Below are 11,961 nucleotides of genomic sequence, written 5' to 3' on the forward strand. Positions count from 1 at the left end.
AGCTCTCCGGCAGGGACGTGCAGTCAGGGGAGGCAGTGCCTCCCCTGTCATTAATGAGTAAAATAATACAAGGAAGATACTTATGACACATATTCTGTGTCATAAGTATCTTCGTTACATTATTATAATCATTGTAAGACATGAAAATAGGTTAGGAGGCACTGATAACAGTGCCTCCCGTTGTGAATGGGACGGAGGATAGACGTGGGGCGTGGCCAAGAACTGGGCTGTAAAAGCCCATTGAAAATCGACGAGCAAGCGGCACTATTATAAGTGCCTCGTCGATAGGGCCAGATGTGATTGGACAGCGGATCCAGGGCTGGATCCGCTGTCCAATCACCCATAGGTAGAAAGAAAGAGTGCTCACCTCCTTCTCCGTGGCCGCCTGGTCAGCCATATGTTCCCCCTCCAGTGTGTTTGTGTGGCCGAGCCCGGTGCCGCAGAGAAGAGCTGCTGTCAGAGTGTTTGTGTGTCCGCCCCGAGTGGTGCTGAGCAGAGCCGCTGTCAGATCTGCCGGAAAAACGCTTCACCCTAGGTTCGTTCTTTTTCTCTCTCTCTCTCTCTCTCTCTCTCTCTCTCTCTCTTGTATAGGTAGGCAACTCCACCACTGAGCAAATTGTGTGCCCTCTCTCCTCTACAGGTACGGCCTATTGGATTCTACTGGACAAGTGGACATGATCGGCGTGGGATGTAGGTAAGTGAACTCTCTCTCATTTTTACAGGTACGGCCTATTGGATTCTACTGGACAAGTGGACGTGATCGGCGTGGGATGTAGGTAAGTATGTGTGTGTGTGTAAGTGTGTTTTTAATAAATTTTTACTTTCACGGTGTGTGTGTTGTGTTTTTATTTGGGTATTTTTTTTTGTAGAACTACAGGTACCAGCAGGCCCGTTATTTCCCCGCATGCTGGTACTTGAGGTTCTCCAAGTACCAGCAAGTGGGGGAGGCTTTCTGGGCCTTGTAGTTCCACAACAAAAACAAATATTCTTTTTTTACACACTTATGGCTATCAGCCCAGCACCCACCGCCCAGGGGTGCTAGGGACAGCCTCGGGCTTCACCCCTGGCCCTTGGGTGCCTGGAGGGGAAGACCCCTTGATTTAAGGGGTCCCTGCTCCTCCAGGGAACCCCAGCCAGGGGTGACTAGTTGGGGGGGTAATGCCACGGCCGCAGGGACCTACATAAATGTGTCCCCCGGCTGTGGCATTATGTCCCTGGCTAGTGGAGCCCGGTGCTGGTTTTAAAAATACGGGGGACCCCTACATCTTTTGTCCCCCGTATATTTGGAACCAGGATAGGACTAAGAGCCCGGTGCTGGTTGTCTAAATACGGGGAACCCCTGTCCAATTTTTTCCCAGTATTTAAACAGCCAGGACCGGCTCAAAGAGCCCGAGGCTTGTTATGCTTAGGAGAGGGGACCCCACGCATTTCTTTTTTTAACTTCTTACCCATTCACACCCTTTTCCACAGATAAGCATGCATGGATCTCACTGATCCATGCATGACTATCACAACACGCCAGCAAAATGAATTCGAAATACGAATTCCATGCTTTCCCGGCAGTGTTTGTCTGTTGTCGGCAGTGATTGAGAATACAAATTCTTAGTAAATTACCGAGTTCTATTAAATAACAGCCGTGTTTGACCGATGGTCTATTGATTTTTATTTGTGTGGTTGACAGTGTATCTCAATACGAATAGCCCCAACACTGCCGAGATTTGTGTTTAGTAAATTCCCGAGATCACACTTAGAAAAAAAAGGCCAACTCGAATGAAATCGGGACCTTAGTAAATATACCCCAGTCAGTCCAGTCTGGCCAGAGGGGGAGAGGGGCCACGATCCCCCGCTTCTCCCCTCTTCTCTCACTCTCTCTCTCCCGACCCCGGATTCCTGTTCAGGCTGCTCTTGTCACTGGCGATCCCCGCAGTTTTAGGCCAAGGTCCATGTAAGTAAATACCAATATAATTGTCATTCACTGTCTGTTCCCATCACCCTTTACTTCTCTCTTTTACATTCTCACCCGCTGCTACTGCTGTTACCCTTTCCCTGGCATCACCCTCTCCCTGTCACCCACTACAGCCACCCTTTCCCCGGCGTCACCCACTGCTGTCACCCTCTCCCTGGCGTCACCCTCTCCCTGGCATCACCCATTGCTGCTACCCTCTCCCTGGCATCACCCACTGCTGTCACCCCCTCACTAGCTTCACCCTCTCCCTGGCGTCACCCCCTCCCTCCCCTTCACCCTCTTCATGGCATCACCCACTGCTGCCACCCTCTCCCTGGCATCACCCACTGCTGTCACCCTCTCCCTGGCATCACCCTTCCCATCACCTTCTTCCTGGCATTACCCACTGCTGTCACCCTCTCCCTGGCGACCCTCTCCCTGGCGTCACGCTCTTCCTGGCATCACGCTTTTCCTGTCACTCACTCCCTGTCACCCACTGCTGTCACCCTCTCTCTGGTGTCACCCTCTCCCTATCACCCACTGCTGGCTATTTTGTTGTCCAGGACTTCTATTAACTTAATAGCACCGCACCCACGGTGCTATTAAGTTAATGGAAGCCCTGGACAACAAAATTGCATTCATGTCCTCCTCCCACTCCCTCCCCAGTCCCAAACACTATTTTTTTTTCTTCTTCTATAAAAATGTACAATATATCACAAGTATAATGAGCAGGCAGGCAGCGGGCATTGGCAGCAGTGGCGGTAGGGGTCATCGGCAGGATTCGGCGGACATTATGGCTGCAGTGCCTCACCAGCCACTGACCTCACCGCACGCCACTGCTCTCCAGCAGCAAGTAGCACCTGACTACATGCATAATAAGCATAAAAAGGAAAGCACAGGCACTGGAGCACAATACAGTACAATTGGAGGATGGTGGGGGGGGTCAGTAATGAACTTACAGATGGGGGGATGGAACACAAAAAGGAGCATACAAATATATGTACGTCTGGGCGTATATATGTATGCATACATACTGTATACAATTAATGGTATGTAGTTGGCATCAGAATACAAGCACCGGAATCCCAATACCTGTCAGAATGCCTACACCGGAATCTCAAATGTTAGTATGCCAAGGTGGGTTAGGGTTAGGCTGCAGGGAGAAATGGATAGGGGAAGAGTTAGTTAATTCATTTAATTCAAAATGTTAGTATTATGGTGGTAGGGATGCCGCTGTCAGTATTCTGACCATCGGCATCCTGTACCCAATCCCAATTAAATATCCCCACCAGACCCCATATACAGTATATCTATATATTTTATCCCGGCACTCAGTTTAGATTCTTAACATACCAGCTAGTGTGTATACATAAAGAATAGACAGCACTCAAGGGCTTTTGAAGTGAAAGTATATAATTTGTGAGCAAAGTCACAACATTTTGTGACTTTACTTACTATATACTGTAAAAGTCTGTGAGTGTTGTCCCTTTTCTCTGTATATGTATAATGATGCAATTCACCACAGCTCACCTGGTGGCCACCTGCATCTCCCCTTCTGGGAGGTGTGTGTGTGTGGATGTGGGTTTGCAGGTTAGGGGGCGCTAGGCTGAAGATTTACCTAGAGTGCAGAGAGACCTTGTACCGGCCCTGAATGGCTGAGGTTTCTCACTGTGGTAATAAGAAGGTGCAGGATACCAAACACATTTCATTTTGTGGCTTCTGTTTGTTTAAAACTTTTATTACTGTTCAAATAAAGAAACTTTGGACTTTTTATTTGTTTGAAATATTTAGTTTTTTTACTTTTAAATACAGAAAGCTACAAAGCCTAAAATGGTTTATGTAGTCAATGTGAAGAAATAATATCAATATAATCTTATATTTATTAACATGTTCATGATGTAATGATTTTTCTTTCACTCGGCGGTTGTTCAAGGTGCACAGGCTTGGCGTTACGCAATGTAGCAGTCTGATTGAGTAAGCCGACAGCTTTCTGCATGGCATAACGTCACTCTGGAATCCTGTCAAATGTATGCGTGCTAGTTAACCTATGATCCTATAGTGTAACAAGACATTGGGCACAGTGGACTCTTGTCAGGGTGCCGAGCACGTTGTGATGGAATCTTAACTTTTTTATCTCAGTTATGATATTACTGTAAGCCTGTAGCACTTTATACTGGGCCTAATTCAAGGTTGATTGCAAAAGCAAAATCTTCCTCTTATGGGCAAAACCATGTGCACTGCAGGGGGGGGGGGGGGGTGCAGATATAACAAGTGCAGAGAGCGTTAGAAAGTTAGATTTGGGTGGGGTGTTTTCAAACTGAAATCTAAATTGCAGTGTAAAAATAAAGCAGCCAGTATTTACCCTGCACGGAAACAAAATAACCCACCCAAATCTAAATCTCTCTGCATGTTACATCTGCCCCACCTGCAGTGCACATGGTTTTGCCCATCAGAGGAAGATTTTACTTTTGCGATCAACCTTGAATTAGGCCCATAGTATTCTTCTGGATCTACATATTTGCAAATTATATCATTAAGCATTTAATTTGTCTTCATATGCTAATTAAATGTACATTCTCGTCTACTATACTAATAAAATGGTGGTATTTATAATCACTCCTAATAAGGCTTTTTGAAATGTACTTATAATTATAATTTAAAGCTCACATTGCAAAACCATATAATATCAGTAAATTCCTGTTCAGATGTTTTTGTGGGATTTAAATTTTTGGAATAATCAAAATGGTTCACCAGGTTCATATAAAAAAGATTTGGTGTACTTAAACTATGACATTTTGTGTAGATAACTGTGTGTAGAATGCTACAGGGAGATATGCTTCTTTTGAAATCACTTTTGTCAGACACAGCACCTGGCACACAGCATATTCGCTGCTGTTAAACAGTAATTTCTAATTTTCTTTGCTCCATAAGTTGAACAGCTCAACACAAATTGTCTGAAACTTGCTGAGTACTTACTGTATAAGGACAGTGGACCACCACCCAGTTGTCTAGCATGAAAAGAAACTCTATGATTTTTTACTGAGGAGATTTGCAGTTGAAAGGGAAAACTGAGAATAGTGTGCTGCTATTATGCTGTTATTGTAAGTGTAATTATTGTTGTATGCTTGGAGTGCTGCATCACTTCAGATCTGTTTGCAATATAATATATATATATATATATATATATATATATCTCCTATATAATAGCCCAGATCTGTGACTTTGTGATTCATTTGCTAACGCTGGGCGGAGTCACAAAACTGGGCGGAGTTAGTCAAATGAGTCACTGATCTGGCCAAATCTATAGGAGACTAGGAGCAGAAGCAGATAGTATGGGCATGGCACATGCATACCTCCCAGCTTTCTTCAGGAGCTTTCTTCAGGCAGGAGGGACGGACACACACACACACACACACACACACACACACACACACACACACACACACACAGCGAAAAGGGGGCGTGGCTTCACGGGAGGGCCTCCGTTTTCGTCAGTGAGGGGGCTTGCCCAGCGCTCTGTGAGCTGCTGGCATGCCCCCAGGGGCTGATTATGAGTCTGGGGGGGCCCAGGGCACTTGAGACAGGGTAGCCCTATATCATTGCTGTGCCTGCTTCTGGGTTGGGGGCGTGGCCTAATCGCGCACGCGAGGCCACGCCCCCTTATGCAAATGCCGGTATTTTTTTTTTTAAATGGAATTTAGGCCCCTCAGCTAGGGCTAAATCTAGAGGAGGTGGTCGCTCCCCCCTACACACCCACACAGGCAGAAGAAAGCAGGGAGACTGCTGCCTCCCTGCAACACCACAGACCTGCCAACACGCAGCAGCGTGTGCTGACTGTAGCACATTGCTGCTGCTGTTACTGGCAGGACGGGGGAGCTTCTGAGCTGGGACAGAGCTACTCGAGCCGGGGAGACCCCTAAAACTGTGGGGCCAACAGTACGTACCGCCTGCCTCCCCCCCTTAATCCGGCTCTGCTGCTGGAACCCCCCCTTAATCCGTACCCCCTGATGCCCCCTCTCCCTCTGTCTCCACTATTCACCGCTGCTCTGCTAAGCAGAACAGCGAGTACAGGAGCTTTCCAACTGCCCCCCCCCCACCGCGGGACACTGCGACCCGCGGGTGGGACAGCGGGACAGACCCCAAAAAATGGGACTGTCCAGTGAAAATCGGGACATTTGGGAGGTATGGGGTTGTGTGAGGGGGTATGCCGTACTTGACCCCCCACATCAGCATACTCAGCAGGGTCTCTCTGAGGAAGGAGGAGCGTCCCTTTCTGGCACACTCCACGCTTCTTAGCTGCAGTTTTGTGGGTCACCAGCCACTGTGCACTTTCCGTACTGCCTCTGTTATCTCCAGCCCCGGCAACCCCACCGCTAGCTGCAGCGCTGCCACCCACAGTGAGGTGCGTCCAGCTCCTTCACACACTTTAGCCGGCGGGTAGCGCTGCAGAAGTCCGAGCTGCTTGCAGGCTCTGACCCCCTCCTCCCTCCAGCCGCAGCGTCTCCTGGGAGCTAACCAGTCACTCCCAGTCTCCCCTTACCACAGTGCCCAGCAGCCGCGAGGTCCATGCCACGTGCATGCTATGCCCCCTCCTCCCTCCAGCCGCAGCATCTCCTGGGGGCTAACCAGTCACTCCCAGTCTCACCTTACCACAGTGCCCGGCAGCTGCGCGAGGTCTGCGGTGTGTGACTGAGGAGGGGGGGAGGGATGCGGACGGGCAGAGGAAGCAGGACTTCAGCCTAAGAGAGTCAGCCATGCCAAGTCTCCACCAGCAGCAGATCCCAACAGGTTGGAGTGGAACAGCAGCAGCCAGCAGCAGTGACTCCGGTAAGACACATCTGTCTGTCACCACTGTTTTGTCCCTAATACCAATCTCTCCCGTGCCCTGTGTTCTGTCATGTCCCTGTCACCCCTGGCCTTGACCTGCCACACTTATCCTGGCCCTTTCACCCTTATCCTGGCCCTTTCACCCTTATCCTGGCCCTGTCACCCTTATGCTGGCCCTGTTACTCCTATCCTGGCCCTGTCACCCCTGTGCTTGCCCTGTAAACCCTATACTGGCCCTGTCACCCCTGTCCTGGTCCTGCCGCCCCTACCCTGGCCCTGTCACACCTATCCTGTCCCTGCCATTTCTGTCCTGGCCCCGTCGCCCCTGTCCAGGCCCCGTCACCCCTGTCCTGGCCCCGTCACCCCTGTCCTGGCCCCGTCACCCCTGTTCTGACCCTGTCACCCCTGTCCTGGCCCCGTCAACCCTGTTCTGACCCTGTCACCCCTGTCCTGGCCCTGTTACTGCATACCCTCCAACTACCTTTTTGGCATGTACAGTACCCGCAGCACCTCCAGACCTCTCCCCAATGCATCACACCTCCGCACCTTCCCCTCCACCACATGCGGCACTCCACCCCTCCCCCACATGCTGTGCCTCCAGACCCCCTACACCACCCGCAGCTCCCACTCCTCCGCCCCTTCACCACCCCCAGCACCTCCAGGCCCCCTCCACCATTCACCCCCCTTATATGTCTCCCCCCACACCTGCCCCCCTCCACCCGCAGCATCTGCAGACACCCTCCTCCATCCGCGGTCCCCCCCTCATTCACCCCTCCCCCACCAATGGCACCCCCGCACCTGCCCCTCCACCACCTGCAGCACCCCCAGACCTCCTTCCCCATCCGCCGCAACACCCGTACCTGCCACTCCCCTACCCATGGCGCCTGCGGACCCCTACCCCACCAGCGGCACTCCCGCCCCTTCCCATCCCACAGCACCTCCGGAACCCTTCACCCATCCACAGCATCCCCACACCTGCCCCTCTCCCACCCATGGCACCCCTGCCCCTCCCCCACCTGCAGTGCCTCTGGACCCCTCCCCCATCTGCATCCCCCACTCCTCTGCCCCTCCCCCACCCGCAGCACCTCCCGACCCTTCCCCATCCGGGCCCCACCCCATTTCCGCCCCCCCTCCACCCGCAGCATCTACAGACACCATCCGCAGTCCCCCCGCACCCGCTACATTCTGTACATCGTGCCCTGCAGGTGCTGTTCACGCCGTCGCAAGGGGATGCGCCTCCTTCACCATCGCACGCCCTTTCATTGTGCAATATTTAACCACTAACAAAGGAATGCAGATAATACTCCATATAATACAAATATTGAACCCCGGAAAGGCATGCAAGGGTTAAGGGGGCGTAGCCCCTTGCGACAGTGTGAAGAGCGCCCGTAGGGCGCGATGAAGCACCTAGTATATATATATATATATATATATATATATACAGGTTGAGTATCCCTTATCCAAAATGCTTGGGACCAGAAGTATTTTGGATATCGGATTTTTCCGTATTTTGGAATAATTGCATGCCATAATGAGATATCATGGCGATGGGACCTAAGTCTAAGCACAGAATGCATTTATGTTACATATACACCTTATATACACAACCTGAAGGTCATTTTAGCCAATATTTTTTATAACTTTGTACATTAAACAAAGTGTGTGAACATTCACACAATTCATTTGTTTCATATACACCTTATATACACAGCCTGAAGGTCATGCAATACAATATTTTTAATAACTTTGTGTATTAAACAAAGTTTGTGTACATTGAGCCATCAGAAAACAAAGGTATCACTATCTCACTCTCACTCAAAAAAGTCCGTATTTCGGAATATTCCGTATTTCGGAATATTTGGATATGGGATACTCAAGCTGTATATATATATATATATATATATATATATATAGAGAGAGAGAGAGAGAGAGCGGGAGGAGTCAGGACTGAAAGGGGGAGGAGGAATAAATAGGGAGGGAAGGAGTCAGGATTACTTTTGAAACAGCCCCCTATTGAAAAGTCTAGATCCGTCCCTGCACAGTGGTAGACTGGGAATTTGAAGTGGCTCCGGAAAATATTCTGAAAGTAGCCTTATATGGTAGTTGTAGCCAAATTGTCAGTAGATGGGTCAAATTAACAGTAGGTAGGTCATCCAGAGGCATAACAGGGCTCCAGAGCACCCTATATCACCCATATCCCCTAAGTGCATGACATCATTTATGTATTTATTTATTAACAGTTTCTTATATAGCGTAGCAAAATCAGTTGCTCTTTACAGTTGGACACATTGATATAACAAACTACATAGAGGTAGAAAGGCCCTGCTCGCAAGCTTACAATCTATAGATCTCATGATGTCATGCAGAGGGATGAGGCCACCAGCACCAGGAAGTACAGCACTGCCCAGAGCATCCTGTGGATACTGGCTGCAGGGTGCAGTCCCAAGCACCCTACTAGCCAAAAGTAATGGCCATGGGGCAGTGACAGTGCCAACCCCCTCCCAGAGCACTGCGCTCTGTGCAACAGAAATACTTACATACCTCTAATTATGGCCCTGGGGCGACCTCTATGGATGCCATCATGCAGTCCAAAGTAGTGATGAGCACCGGAAATTTTTCGGGTTTTGTGTTTTGGTTTTGGGTTCGGTTCCGTGGCCGTGTTTTGGGTTCGAACGCGTTTTGGCAAAACCTCACCGAATTTTTTTTGTCGGATTCGGGTGTGTTTTGGATTCGGGTGTTTTTTTATAAAAAACCCTAAAAAGCAGCTTAAATCATAGAATTTGGGGGTCATTTTGATCCCAAAGTATTATTAACCTCAAAAACCATTATTTCCACTCATTTTCAGTCTATTCTGAACACCTCACACCTCACAATATTATTTTTAGTCCTAAAATTTGCACCGAGGTGCAAATGGATGGCTAAGCTAAGCGACCCAAGTGGCCGACACAAACACCTGGCCCATCTAGGAGTGGCACTGCAGTGTCACGCAGGATGGCCCTTCCAAAAAACACTCCCCAAACAGCACATGACGCAAAGAAAAAAAGAGGCGCAATGAGGTAGCTGTGTGAGTAAGCTAAGCGACCCTAGTGGCCGACACAAACACCTGGCCCATCTAGGAGTGGCATTGCAGTGTCACGCAGGATGGCCCTTCCAAAAAACACTCCCCAAACAGCACATGACGCAAAGAAAAAAAGAGGCGCAATGAGGTAGCTGTGTGAGTAAGCTAAGCGACCCTAGTGGCCGACACAAACACCTGGCCCATCTAGGAGTGGCACTGCAGTGTCACGCAGGATGGCCCTTCCAAAAAACACTCCCCAAACAGCAGCACATGACGCAAAGAAGAAAAAAAAGAGGCGCAATGAGGTAGCTGTGTGAGTAAGCTAAGCGACCCTAGTGGCCGACACAAACACCTGGCCCATCTAGGAGTGGCACTGCAGTGTCACGCAGGATGGCCCTTCCAAAAAACACTCCCCAAACAGCACATGACGCAAAGAAAAAAAGAGGCGCAATGAGGTAGCTGTGTGAGTAAGCTAAGCGACCCTAGTGGCCGACACAAACACCTGGCCCATCTAGGAGTGGCACTGCAGTGTCACGCAGGATGGCCCTTCCAAAAAACACTCCTCAAACAGCAGCACATGACGCAAAGAAGAAAAAAAAGAGGCGCAATGAGGTAGCTGTGTGAGTAAGCTAAGTGACCCTAGTGGCCGACACAAACACCTGGCCCATCTAGGAGTGGCACTGCAGTGTCACGCAGGATGGCCCTTCCAAAAAACACTCCCCAAACAGCAGCACATGACGCAAAGAAGAAAAAAAAGAGGCGCAATGAGGTAGCTGTGTGAGTAAGCTAAGCGACCCTAGTGGCCGACACAAACACCTGGCCCATCTAGGAGTGGCACTGCAGTGTCACGCAGGATGGCCCTTCCAAAAAACACTCCCCAAACAGCACATGACGCAAAGAAAAAAAGAGGCGCAATAAGGTAGCTGTGTGAGTAAGCTAAGCGACCCTAGTGGCCGACACAAACACCTGGCCCATCTAGGAGTGGCACTGCAGTGTCACGCAGGATGGCCCTTCCAAAAAACACTTCCCAAACAGCACATGACGCAAAGAAAAAAAGAGGCGCAATGAGGTAGCTGTGTGAGTAAGCTAAGCGACCCTAGTGGCCGACACAAACACCTGGCCCATCTAGGAGTGGCACTGCAGTGTCACGCAGGATGGCCCTTCCAAAAAACACTCCCCAAACAGCACATGACGCAAAGAAAAAAAGAGGCGCAATGAGGTAGCTGTGTGAGTAAGCTAAGCGACCCTAGTGGCCGACACAAACACCTGGCCCATCTAGGAGTGGCACTGCAGTGTCACGCAGGATGGCCCTTCCAAAAAACACTCCCCAAACAGCACATGAAGCAAAGAAAAAAAGAGGCGCAATGAGGTAGCTGTGTGAGTAAGCTAAGCGACCCTAGTGGCCGACACAAACACCTGGCCCATCTAGGAGTGTCACTGCAGTGTCACGCAGGATGGCCCTTCCAAAAAACACTCCCCAAACAGCAGCACATGACGCAAAGAAGAAAAAAAAGAGGCGCAATGAGGTAGCTGTGTGAGTAAGCTAAGCGACCCTAGTGGCCGACACAAACACCCGGCCCATCTAGGAGTGGCACTGCAGTGTCACGCAGGATGGCCCTTCCAAAAAACACTCCCCAAACAGCAGCACATGACGCAAAGAAGAAAAAAAAGAGGCGCAATGAGGTAGCTGTGTGAGTAAGCTAAGCGACCCTAGTGGCCGACACAAACACCTGGCCCATCTAGGAGTGGCACTGCAGTGTCACGCAGGATGGCCCTTCCAAAAAACACTCCCCAAACAGCACATGACGCAAAGAAAAAAAGAGGCGCAATAATGTAGCTGTGTGAGTAAGCTAAGCGACCCTAGTGGCCGACACAAACACCTGGCCCATCTAGGAGTGGCACTGCAGTGTCACGCAGGATGGCCCTTCCAAAAAACACTTCCCAAACAGCACATGACGCAAAGAAAAAAAGAGGCGCAATGAGGTAGCTGTGTGAGTAAGCTAAGCGACCCTAGTGGCCGACACAAACACCTGGCCCATCTAGGAGTGGCACTGCAGTGTCACGCAGGATGGCCCTTCCAAAAAACACTCCCCAAACAGCACATGACGCAAAGAAAAAAAGAGGCGCAATG

Source organism: Pseudophryne corroboree, chromosome 2, assembly GCF_028390025.1.
Source record: "Pseudophryne corroboree isolate aPseCor3 chromosome 2, aPseCor3.hap2, whole genome shotgun sequence".
Lineage (NCBI taxonomy): Eukaryota > Metazoa > Chordata > Amphibia > Anura > Myobatrachidae > Pseudophryne > Pseudophryne corroboree.